Below are 13,722 nucleotides of genomic sequence, written 5' to 3' on the forward strand. Positions count from 1 at the left end.
GCAGCAGAGGGGGACTGTCCTTGCAGTGGTAGAGTGCTGGGGCTACTTGGAGCCTGAAGATCCCTCAGTGCAGGAGTCAACAAGCCTTGGTTAGTGCCACAGTTGCGGTGCACACGGGTTCTGTCCCAGTGGCAGAGACAAAGGCTCCCCTTTCCCACATTTGACAAAAGGCAGGGAGGACCCAGGGGATCCCCCAGAAACATCACCTGTGCTGGAGAATCTTTGCAGATCCCAAGGACAGAAGATCCCGCCAGCCGGACGTTATTGCCTTAGGAGACTGGGGATGCAGGGGAGTGACTCCTTCTCTCCGAGGGAGATTCCCTTCTTGCTTCTTGATGCAGCTGATGTCTTGCCGACCCCAGAGGATGCCCAGAAATGTTGAAGAATGCTGACAGGACCTGCGAAAACAATGCTGCAAGGAAAAGTCTCCTCATCAATTGAGTCTTGTTCGGTTCCTGTGTAGCCAAGCAGTGGTTCTGGAGGTCAGAAACAGATTTATTTGCAGAGAGTTTCTGCTGGAGTCTTGCACAATGAATATGGGGATCCACCCTCAAGCGAGTCCCTAAATAGCCCAAAAAGGGGGTTTGGTCACTCTCTAGGGTAACCACCTATCTGCCTATGGCCTTCCCAGTTAGAAGCTCCCAGGGGCCTCTGCCCATCTTGTTTCCAAGATGGCAGAGCCAAGTGGCCACCTGGAGAGCTCTGGGCATCACCTTAGGGGTGGAGCTGGAGAAGGGAGTGGACACTCCCCTTTCCTTTGTGTGTTTCACACCAGAGCAAGGACCAGTGGTCCCTGGACTGGTGCAAACCAAATTATGCAAGAAGGGCACCAAATGTTCCCTTCTAAGCAGTCCAGTGGCATGTGGAGGCTCCCTCTCCCCAGCCCAGTAACATCTATTTCCAAAGGAGAGGAGGTTGCACCTCTGTCCTACAGTAAATCCTTTGTTCTGCTGTCCCCTGCTTGAGCTGGTAAAGCAATAGGAGGGTAGAATTGTGTTTCGGGGCTGCAGCAGCACAGGCTGCCTGCAGACCCTGGAAGACTGGTCGGATACTCTAAGGAACCCCCAGAATGCATGGAATAATGCCACCAATACTGGAATCAGTATTGGGGTATGATTCTGACATATTTGAAACCAAAAATGGCCAAGTTAGGAGTTACCATTATGAATCTGGACCACAGGTCTCCTGTATCCTGTCTCCAGTGGCCAGTACGTAGCTAAAATGCCTTCCCTGCACTTATGAAGTCCAGGAATTGGACTTCGTATGGGTACCTCTGCTCATGCAGGGGTGCCCACAGATACAGGGACATGCGCCCTGCCCTTTGGGCTGAAAGAGCCTACCGTAGGAGGGACTTACAGTGACCTAGTGTGGTGAACAGCAGTGAAAGGGTGCATGCACCATTTCACGCAGGCTGCACAGGGTAGGCCTGCAGACACAGTTTGCATGGATTCCCAAGGGTGGCATAAAACATGTTGAAGCCAATGGGAGCCCCCAGGTGTACCAATGCCCTGGATACCTAAGTACCATCTACCAGGGACCTACAGGGGTACACCAGTATGGCAATTGTGAGGTGTAAGAAGTACCAAGAGAACCAACTTTAGAGGAGAGAGCCCAATCACTGGGATCCTGATTAGCAGGATCCCTGTGAAAACAGCCAAGCACACTGACATCAGGCAAAAAGTGGGGGTAACCATGCCAGAAAGAGGGGACTTTCCTTCAGGGACGATTGATCAAAAGCTGATTTATGACCTCATTTTCTGAATCACTCTCATTTGTAACTGTCTTTTTACTCTTGTCTTCTGCTGTTTGTTATGCCTTCACTGTCGATTTCTTACGAGTCTTAGGTTTTGTACTCCCATCACCTTCCTCGGTAATCGCTGGAAACATTCTCACTCCATCTGGTATGACTGCTCAAGGAGAGATAAAAGTGATATTACTGAACGGTGGAAATGCTGATTTGGTAATACAGGTTGGAGACAGAATTGCTCAAACTGTGATTATTCCAGTGTATTGAGGAATAGTCAAAAAGTGGACTGCCCCAGGCCTTCTTATTGTGCAAAGGGGAGAACCTTTGGCTCCACTGACAAGTACCCAGGTGCCAAGGTGTGCGTAGAATCCTCAAATAATCCCCCCGAACTGGCAGACATCATAGCGAAAGGAAAAGACAACATTCTCTTTGTCATGAAACCAGGACTAGAAAAGTGGGAGCATGTGCTAACTGATAAATGTTATTTGCGAGAATAATTATACTTGTCTCCTTTACAGATGATACTACGATTTGTCTGTGTACTGATTGCGCTGCTTGGAGTGTGTTTGGTCATGTCCGAGGAGGGTCGAAAGGGACCGAGAACCCCCAACTCTGAAGTGATTGACCAACAGCGCAGATCGCCATCTCTGCTGCAGCAACCTAAAGACATGTGGACATACCTGACACAGACTATCCTTAATAGGTGGGACTTTTGCATAACAAATATGAAATGTACCACAGACGTCATTTCCACCTGTCTTTTTGCTATACCTGCTTCTATTAGTGTCTTGCTGCAGGTATTCAATGGCACGAATGTGAACGGGGCGGTGGAAAAAAGTGACATACAAACTCATCTGTCTCTGTATGAAGACTGTAGGTTTTTGCCAAGAAACCACTGATGATAAATAGAACAATTTGACCCAAGTAATAACTTACAATGTCACTGCAGGTGACATTTGTTATAATTTAACACGTGACGCAAAAAAGATTGGTAAATGTGCTCAAATGCACCTTGAGGCGACAACAGGTCCCCCTCAAGAGATTACTTGGGAACAAAAGACTATGGCCCTCATTACAACCCTGGAGGTCGGTGATAAAGCGGCGGTAATACCGCCATCAGGCTGGCGGTAACAAAAATGGAATCATGACCACGGCGGAAACTGCCAACACAGACAGCCACTTTAACACCATTTAGTTAGAACGCTCACCTTAATAATAAGGGCTCTGCATTAATGAACCATAAATACAAGTTTGAATAGCATTAACATATGGACACAAATATGACCTCAACTGCAGACAATTCCTTGTAGTGCCTAATGAGAGCAGGGCATATAGACCCCTATCTATGTTAAATACTGACTATAAGATACTGTGCAAAATTCTGGCGCCCAGGTTGTCTCACATAATACATCCTGATCAGGCGGGATTTATACCTTCCAGGGGTACAGCCCAAAATATCAGGAGAGTCATACACATCATGGATACTATCGCCCCGCTGATGGCAGAGTCTTCTGTATTGGTGGTGAACATCGAGAAGTCATTTGACAGCCAAAGAATGGGATTACCTTTACGCGGTTCTTCCCCGCATTGGGGCTAGGTGAGGGCTTTGTCCGATGGACAAGACTCCTATACACAAACCTAAACGCGAGAGTTAGTACAGGGGCTACTGTATGAGAGCAATACCCGGTGGAGAGGGGTACTAGGCAGGGATGTCCCCTCTCGCCGCTTTTATTTGCAATGGCGATGGAGCCATTGGCGGCTCAGGCTAGGACCGCGGCCTGGTATCTGGGGTTGCAGCAGGGCGCAAGGAGACATAACATTGCACTATATGCAGATGATCTATTGCTATTTCTACAGAATGCTGGTAGTGAATTGAAGAGAGCCCAGTCCCTTTTAGCATTATTTGGCCGACTGACAGGCTTAAAGGTCAATTGTCAGAAATCGTTCCTGTTCCCCTTATCTGCACATGATGACCCACCGGAAGGGTTGGGGAGTGTGCCATGGGACCCTCTGTGTATGGCATACCTGGGGGTTAAAATATATCACTCCAGTTCCGACCTATTTGATGGCAACATCGGCAACGCCATAAGGGCTTTGAGATCCAGCATAGTTTTCTGAAGCACACTCCCCCTCTCAGTTGCGGGGAGAGTGGCGGTCATTAAGATGGTGGCACTCCCCTGCCTGCTCTATTACTTTGCATCCTTGCCGGTCTGGATCCCCACGACAATATTAAGGGAGCTGGAATCAATGCTTACGACATTTATCTGGGGAAAGGGGAGATGCAGAGTGGCGCTTGTTAAGCTTAAGCGACCCCGAGCGGGAGGAGGCTTGGCGGTTCCTGATTTTAGGTCCTATTATTTGGCTGCTCAGCTGCAATGGTTGACCCAATGGATAGCAGCAAGAAGGACCAGAGAGGAGGGCGAGGACACCTTTGCTCCTCCTGAATCCTTGTTGGCGGGGATGTTTCTGAGTCGCGCTGCCCTGGGACTCGGGCTCTCCCTTGAGGCTGGAGTGCTGGTTCGATGCTGGAGGCGCTGTCTCTGGCACTCCAGATTCACGGTGCCTTATGCGCCGGACATCCCGATGACTTGGCTTCGATGGCTACCTAGGGCTGGGGACTGGAGAGGACTGCTGCTGTGGGAGGAAACAGGGGCCCTGGAGCTGGGGGACCTCTATAGAGAAGATACCCTCTTGCCCTTTGAGGACTTTCGACAAGAACAAAGCGTATCGCAGGGACAGTTCTTATTACATCAGGCGATCCAAGGGGTTCGGGCATATTGGCAGATGGGAGCGGAAAAACCTGCCCTCTGTCGCCCGAGCACCTACATTATAACTTCGGACAGCAGGCAAAGAGTGATTACCAATCTATACAGAGCAATCACTGCTGGGTCACAGAGGCCTCTAGTGGATCTGAAGCACAAATGGGAGACCGACCTGGGGACCCAGATTTCAGATGACTGGGAACAGGTCCTGGGGAGGGTCCCGAAGATATCCAGGGACTCACGATTTCAGCTCATCCAATTTTACATCATACACAGAGCAAACCTAACCCAGCGGAAGCTCCGAGATCATTTTCAGATCCTAGATGCGAAATGCCCTCGATGCGGGACAGAGGCAGCAGAATTCTTCCATATGCTCTGGTCTTGCCCCAAGCTGGGGGCATACTGGAGCTCAGTGGTGAATGAAGTGGCAGTAGTCATAGACCACGAGGTCCCTGTTGATGCCACGCACTGTTTATTACACTGGTTTCGCCACACCCCCAAAAACCGAACAACTAGTAGATTTCAAGATCTAGCATTCATACTGGCCAAACGAGAACTGACAAAGAACTGGAAGAGCGTTACTGGCCCCCACCTTCCTGGTTGGAGAAGGGAGCTTTGAAAGTGGTTGGAGAGCGATGGAATGGCTATACACAGACCTTAGGAGGGGAGGAGGTTCCCCAGAGTTGAAGGAGGCCTAGAACCAGCATCTGATTAAGCTGCAGGAGGGCCCGGACCCCCACCGCAGGGGAGGCAGAATTAGCTTCCACATCCATTGATTGACAGGACACCACATCACGCAGCTCCTGAGAGGGTCACTAAACAAAGCAAGGAGCACACCTGATCATCCCACCCTGAGGGATCGGTGAGATACTGGGGCAGTTCGGAAAGAGATTGCAGACTAATTTTAGTGGGGCGCAGGGAGGAGAAGGAAGTGGGGATATAGAGGGGTGTTTAGAGTTAGGTAGCATGGCTGTTATACACCAAACACCAGATAACACTTCGGCAGCACTAGCTAGCACCTTTGATCATTAATACTTGACAACTAGTGTGTGCGAAGAGGGGAGGCAACATAGGTAGGCCTGCTTGCGGGCCACACAACATGATCCTGACTGATGTGAATTGAGATGAATACCAATATTAGGATGTTTTTATTAATGGGTGTGATTAAACTGTCACTATTTGAGAAGGTTTTGTATCAACTTGAATATTCGAGAAATTAATAAAAATTTGTTTAAAAAAAAAAACTGCAGACAATTCCTTTCTCTGTTCTATAATGTAGTACTATAATTTGCCAGACAAAGGATGTGTGCTGCATGGGCTTGGGCGTACTTGTCCCAAGGACAACATAAATCTGGAAACTTGTTGTCCTTGAGCCCAAACAATATGTCGTGGGTATCGGGCTATAGGAATTCCACACTCCTGAGATCACCGTACAGAAACCGCACTCCTGAGGGGAACAAACGACCTTAAACAAACTCTGGATGTAGGGTGTTCGGCAGCTCTCATTCTTCTTGATTTGAGTGCAGTCTTTGACATGGTTTCGCAGGAGGTACTTAAGCAGTGCATGGAGGGCGCGGGGAACTTGAGTTTGGCTTTAAGTTGGATGGCTACTTTCCTTAGTGGCATGGGCTTTCAAGTCTGCAAGGGTTCTTGCTTCTCCTTAGTCCATCAGTTGAAGTGTGGAGTTCCACAGGGCTCTTCATTGAGCCCCACGCTGTTTAATATTTATGTGCTGCCACTAGCAGATATCATTGAAGCGTGTTTACTTTCAATTGTTTCTTATGCTGACGATATGCAACTTATTGTTACTTTATCTCAGGATACTGTGGCTACTTCCTTCATACTTGATAGTTGTTTGGCTAAGGTTGGAAAAAGGATGGGAGAGAGCTGCCTTAAGTTGAAAGGAGAAAAACTGAGGTAATTATAGTGGGCAACAAGCCATCCCTATGGCAACAAATAAGTTGGTCACTGGGTGAACGCCTGGTACCAAAAAATGAAATAGAAAGTCGGGCGTTATTTTAGATCATGAGCTCTTCATGGTCACACAGGCAAATAGAATCTCCTGTACCTGTGTTGGCCTTTTGAGATCTCTTTGGAAATTTTTTTAATGGCTCCCATTTGAAGCGAGAAGATCTGTGTTCCAGGGGCTGATATTATCTTGCTTAGACTATGGGAATGTAATTTATCTGGGCTGTCCTACAATGGTTATTAGGAAGCTTCAAATAGTTCAAATTGTGGTGGCTCGTATTCCTTTAGAAATTCCAAAATGTCAAGCAGCTAGGGATGCCCGTAGATCACTGCAATGGCTACCCATAAGTTGCAGAATTTAGTTTAAGGCACTCTGGCCCTCATTCTGACCTTGGCGGTCTTTTCGCAAGACCGCTGAGTTACCGCCGCGGTGAAGACCGCCGACCGCGGCGGTGTGCCGCTGTGCGCATTCTGACCGCTGGGAGCGTTCCGCCGGAAAACCGCCAGCAGCCACACTGGCGGTCGGCGGGAAAGTGGAGACTGGTCAACCTCCACCGCCACGCCAGCAGAACACCGCCCACAGAATTACGACCCACATTTCTGTGTGGCGGTCTTCTGTTGGCGGTCTTCTGTTGGCGGTCACGTCCCTATGGCTCCCGTCGCCTCCCGGAGGACCAACGCACAAGGTAAGTTGACCGTCCGTGAGGGGAGGGGGTGGGGGGGTGTTGTGTGATGTGGGCGTGCATGGGGGTGTGCGTGTGAGTGTGTAGAGGGGGTGTGTGAGTGCGTGTATGCGGGCGGGGGGTGCTGCTGTGTCTATGGGTAATGTGTGCTGTTCGGCAGGTGCGCATGTCGGCATGTATGTGTGCGGGTATGTGTCCCCGTTGTGTATGTGTGTGTAGGGGGTGTGTATATGTGCATGTTGGGGGTGTGTGCATGTCGGGGTACATGTATGTGCATGTCGGGGTGGGGGTGGGGAGGGGGTTCGTACCACCTCTGGGGGGTGGCAGGGGGGTGGAGGGTGTGGGGGGAGGACTCGGGTGGGTAGTGGGGGGTGGGGGAGACCCCTATCAGTGCCAGGGAAGGAATTCCCTGGCCCCGATAGTGCTTACCGCCATGGTTCGCACGGCGGTTCCCGCCCGCAAGAAACCGCGGCGGTAGGCAGGGTCATAATACCCTTGGCGGTCTTGGGACGACCGCCGGGCCGGAGTGCGCAAACTCCAGCCCCGCGGTCATGACCGCCGCGGCGGTCGGAGTGGAGAAGTAGCGGTCGGTCGCGGCGGGGACCGCCGCGGTCAGAATGCCATTTTTAATACCGCCGGTCTGTTCGCGGTCCGACCGCCGTCTCTCCGCCGACCGCCAGGGTCAGAATGAGGGCCTCTGTCTGGCACACTGTGCCAAATATAAACGGGGCCCTAAAATCCTTCACAATCTGATTGCCCCATATCTCCCTAATAGGGATCTGAGATCAAGCTCTTTGGAGCTTCTTGCCATACCTAGGATAAAAAGATCCCGGGGTGGGGTGGTCCATCACCTATCTAGCCCCTAATTTGTGGAACTCTCTCCTGATGTACTTGAGAAGTGAAAAGAATTGTTTGTGCTTTCGTAAGCAATTCAAAACATATATTTTTCCCTAGTAAAGTTGTGTATATCTTACTGGCTGTCTTTAGTGCTAGGAGGCCTAGCTTCAGGTAGCCATGCACTTTATAAATCTGGAAATGAATAAAAAAAAAAATATGATTCCTAGAGTCATAAGAGTCCTCCCTGACCCTGGTCTCTCAATAGTTGTTGTTGCTGCCTCCATGGGGTGTCAACTCCAAATTCTATCTCTCCCTCTCCACTGCCAAGGCCTCCCAATCTAGGGCTAACTGTTGCTGCTGCAGCCTCAATTTGGCCTGTTCTAGTTTCAGTCTACTGAACTCCCTGCCTAGTGACTTTCCCCCTAAACTAGAGTGCTCATTCTCATCAGAAGCTGCTAGTACTTGGGTATGAACAGGTGAGGAGGATTTATCCCTCTTCCTGGGGACCCTTTGTAACAACCCTTGGGAGAAAAAGTTTTCCTTCTGGTATGTTCCTACTTGTATGCTCCCCCCTTTTCACTAACATAAGTGCTCCTTAGAGGACTACAGTGTTCCCCAGAATCTTCCTGACCCTCCGAGTAGGATCTATGTCTATCCTAACACTATAGGGTCAGTCTCTACTATCTGCTCTTCCTGGCCCTCTGAGTTTTGCAGAGCCAATTGGATCAGTAGTTCCAGGAGTAGAGTTTTGTTGGGATTGCTCCCTGTCTTAAGCTCCCCAGAGGCACATAACTCCCTCAGTTCCTGAAAGGTGAGGACCTCATACTTAGATTCTTGGGCCTGGGTTGTCTCCTCTGCTGAAGGCATGTTACCTGGAGTAGTGTGAGTGCAGCTACCTACTCTAAGGTTCTAGACTTCCTAAAATGTTTAGAGGAAGGGCTAAGCTAGACTCTCAACTTACCTAAACTAAAAGACTAGAAATCACTACTACTACTACAGTGTACTGTGTCCCCAAGGATTAGTAGTGACCGTTCCTGTGGAAAGTCACTGATAACAAAGTGGTAAAGCAATTGCAAGTGTCTTATCCCTCCATTTCACCACCAATGTAGGAGCTGGGCCAGTGTGTTGTGGACACCTACGGTGTTATACCTTCCACTAGGTCCTAGCAAACCCCGATTAGTTAGTGTTACAGTGTCTAGACAGCCAGGGCTATCCAAGGTAGATGTGGTGAGAAGCCAAGAGTTACAATACCACAGTAGTCACACAGTAACTTATCACACATTAAAGGATCCATACAGTGTTGCAAAAATAAAAGTATTTTATTATAGGCACAACAAACTAGACTACCGTTGATATACCTCCCTCTAGAGGTATGAACCCACGCAATATACACAGGTAAGTACTCAGGAAATGCATAAAGTAGCAAGGGCCCTATAGGGGGGCCTAACCATATACAAAAAAAATAGAATGCAAATGGGTGCCCCCCACCAGAGTGTATGGAGTAATTGGACAAGGGCTTGGGGAGAGTGGAACCCTAAAAGTTAAGTACCTAGAAGATCCCCAGCGGCTGGGTGCAGAGAGGTGAGTTACCCTGTTTTCCCATAGGCTAACGTGGGGAGGTCTAGGTTGGAGAATGCAGAAGCAGGACCAGACCAGTGGAACCCAAGGGTGGATTCCAGGTGAGGAGGACCTGCAAAAGAAGGCAAAAGAGTCCATTCCATGCAGGAGTGTCCAGGTGGGGGGAAGCAAATGCCTACCCTTCTGTAGCTGAAGATCCGGATCAGTGGTGATGGATGAAGTCCAGTTGCGGGGTCCATGAACTGCAGAGGATTCCCATGAGTCTCGCCTATGTGCTGTCCCTTTAAGGTTGCTGAATTGCAGATAGGTCAGTGGTCAGGCGGACCACCAACAAGCACAGGCAAATGCAAAAGAAGCTGTTGGGGTTTTTGCAGAGCTGTGACGGACCAGCAAGGTCCTGGGGACTCAACCCTTAGAGGAGAGTCTCGGCTGACTCTCAGAAGGCAGGCCAACCAGCAGAAGCAGTTGGAGCTCCCACAAGCGACCCACTGACAGCAGACACAGTAAGTAGCAGTGAAGCCCAGTCAGGACAACTGAAGAGGAGTTCCACATCTCTGGAGCAGCAGAGAGGGACTGTCCTTGCAGTGGTAGAGTGCTGGGGCTACTTGGAGCCTGAAGATCCCTCAGTGCAGGAGTCAACAAGCCTTGGTTAGTGCCACAGTTGCGGTGCACACGGATTCTGTCCCAGTGGCAGAGACAAAGGCTCCCCTTTCCCACATTTGACATAAGGCAGGGAGGACCCAGGGGATCCCCCAGAAACATCACCTGTGCTGGAGAATCTTTGCAGATCCCGAGGACAGAAGATCCCGCCAGCCGGACGTTATTGCTTTAGGAGCCTGCGGATGCAGGGGAGTGACTCCTTTTCTCTGAGGGAGATTCCCTTCTTGCTTCTTGATGCAGCTGAAGTCTTGCCGACCCCAGAGGATGCCCAGAAATGTTGAAGAATGCTGACAGGAGCTGCGAAAACATTGCTGCAAGGAAAAGTCTCCTCATCGGTTGAGTCTTGTTCGGTTCCTGTGTAGCCCAGCAGTGGTTCTGGAGGTCAGAAACAGATTTATTTGCAGAGAGTTTCTGCTGGAGTCTTGCACAATGAATCTGGGGATCCACCCTCAAGCGAGTCCCTAAATAGCCCAAAAAGGGGGGTTTGGTCACTCTCTAGGGTAACCACCTATCTGCCTATGGCCTTCCCAGTTAGAAGCTCCCAGGGGCCTCTGCCCATCTTGTTTCCAAGATGGCTGAGCCAAGTGGCCACCTGGAGAGCTCTGGGCATCACCCTAGGGGTGGAGCTGGAGAAGGGAGTGGACACTCCCCTTTCCTTTGTGTGTTTCACACCAGAGCAAGGACCAGTGGTCCCTGGACTGGTGCAAACCAAATTATGCAAGGAGGGCACCAATTGTTCCCTTCTAAGCAGTCCAGTGGCATGTGGAGGCTCTCTCTCCCCGGCCCAGTAACACCTATTTCCAAAGGAGAGGAGGTTGCACCTCTGTCCTACAGTAAATCCTTTGTTATGCTGTCCCCTGCTTGAGCTGGTAAAGCAGTAGGAGGGTAGAATCGTGTTAGTGGGCGGCAGAAGGGAAGGCTGCCTGCAGACCCTGGAAGACTGGTGGGATACTCTAAGGAACCCCCAGAATGCATGGAATAATGCCACCAATACTGGAATCAGTATTGGGGTATGATTCTGACATATTTGATACCAAACATGCCCAAGTTAGGAGTTACCATTATGAATCTGGACCACTGGTCTCCTGTCTCCAGTGGCCAGTACGTAGCTAAAATGCCTTCCCCGCACTTACGAAGTCCAAGGGATTGGAATTGGACTTCGTAGGGGTACCTCTGCTCATGCAGGGGTGCCCACAGATACAGGGACCTGCGCCCTGCCCTTTCGGCTGAAAGAGCCTACCATGGGGGGACTTACAGTGACCTAGTGTGGTCAACAGCAGTGAAAGGGTGCATGCACCATTTCACGCAGGCTGCAAAGGATAGGCCTGCAGACACAGTTTGCATGGGTTCCCAAGGGTGGCATAAAACATGCTGAAGCCCATGGGAGCCCCCTGGTGTACCAATGCCCTGGATACCTAAGTACCATCTACCAGGGACCTACAGGGGTACACCAGTATGGCAATTGTGAGGTGTAAGAAGTACCAAGAGAACCAACTTTAGAGGAGAGAGCACAATCACTGGGATCGTGATTAGCAGGATCCCTGTGAAAACAGCCAAGCACACTGACATCAGGCAAAAAGTGGGGGTAACCATGCCAGAAAAAGGGGACTTTCCTACAGGGATGATTGATCAAAAGCTGATTTATGACCTCATCTTCTGAATCACTCTCATTTGTAACTGTCTTTTTACTCTTGCCTTCTGCTGTTTGTTCTGCCTTCACTGTCGATTTCTTCCGAGTCTTAGGTTTTGTACTCCTATCACCTTCCTTGGTAATCGCTGGAAACATTCTCACTCCATCTGGTATGACTGCTCACCACATGTTTTGTCCTTCATCACATCTAGCTTCCGCTAATGTCTTAGCTGCTTTCTGCATTATATTCTCAATTTTTTATGTTGCTTTCTGTCTTGCAACAAGTTCCCCCACAGCAAGGACTTCAAATTGTGCAGGTCTTGGAGGATGCTTTAATTGGCACTTTCCTCAAATTGTCTAAAAATCGCAGATTAAATATTCCATAACAAGGAAAAGCTAATGGACCCTCTTTCTCAGTTATTTTACACCATTGTTTAAGCCATACGCATGCTGAAGCTCTTTTTGTTTCCGACACTTCATAAGCTAGTGTTCTTCGGGTGCAACTTTTTCACCTTCTCTAACTGGAATAAACACATCACTTCTTAGCACACTTCTTAATGCCTTAAAAATTCAATTTTAACACAAATGTGATTAACCACAACGATTTACAATCAACTCTGGAAGTAATTTCAGTCCCACAATCCTTTTTGCAAGTTATTCTCACCCAATATCAACACAGTGCTGTCCACCAATACTAGCGCAGCTTCACACTAACGTAAATATACCAGTATGGCACAGAATGACATCACAATCACTTCTCTCAGCAGCTGCAATTACTTTGCAATTGTCTGTTACACAATTGCTCACTCACACCCAATGCAAAATATTGCTAGCAAAAACCAACAACCTGTCTGCACATAACTGGTAGGGACTCAAACACTTCGAAAGCTGTACGGGCTACACTTCCAACTGTGGCTTTCTCAATTACATAACTAGTGAAACTTGACCGCCCATGCTCACTCCAGTTGATATAGATAAATACCAACCACAACTCACACTCACTAAAAGAAAACTATTGGCACTGTTGACGATGTCTCATGACAAGTGCTTCACTGAAGACAATAAATTAACCAAGTATCTTCTACACTTGTGAGTTATGCAAGGATCTTAGGCCACGATAGACCCGTCAACAACAACAACTGTGGACCTTTTTGAACACAAAGTGCCACAATGACTTTGAGTACGACAACTGCACAAAACACTTCACAACATCACACTTCACCGCAATCTTCAAGCAAGAAGCATTGCAAGTGCAAAGCTCTATTTATACTCATGCAACATTTCATTTGTAGCCACAACGCTGGAACTTCATCCATCTCTGGAACAGACCATAGGATGAATTACAGGCTAGGCAATGAGATAAGGTCAATCCTAACTCCCTACCACTAAACAAAAATATGGTCCCCCTTCTTATGGGACGAAACCATCAGTCTGCTATCAGATCTATGGATGTGTTTTTCATCCTTTGCAGGAATCAAATGCGCAACAAGGCCGACGGACCTTTGGAGGCAGAAAGATGTGTGGTGACCCATCAACAATAATTCAACACCACCCCAATAATTTAGACACAATGACCAATGTGGCCACGGAAGGAAAACTCCAATTAGGAATATAGTTTAAAGATGTATTACAAACACAAGTTCAAAGTCATGTATATAATGGGCAAAACCAAGTTATGGAGATACTTAATCACCTAGGGTTGCCCAAGGCGATAAAATAAATTCAGGCGTACTAACATCAGTAAAGCTAGACATTCAAGAAGAAGGATTCCGACTGCTCTAACAGGGGAACCATCTGAACCACTGGCTTACACATCGGTAGTGCCATCTGAAGAAGGAAGTAGACAAACGACTGCCA

This window comes from Pleurodeles waltl, chromosome 3_1 (genome assembly GCF_031143425.1).
Source record: "Pleurodeles waltl isolate 20211129_DDA chromosome 3_1, aPleWal1.hap1.20221129, whole genome shotgun sequence".
NCBI classification, from domain to species: Eukaryota; Metazoa; Chordata; class Amphibia; order Caudata; family Salamandridae; genus Pleurodeles; species Pleurodeles waltl.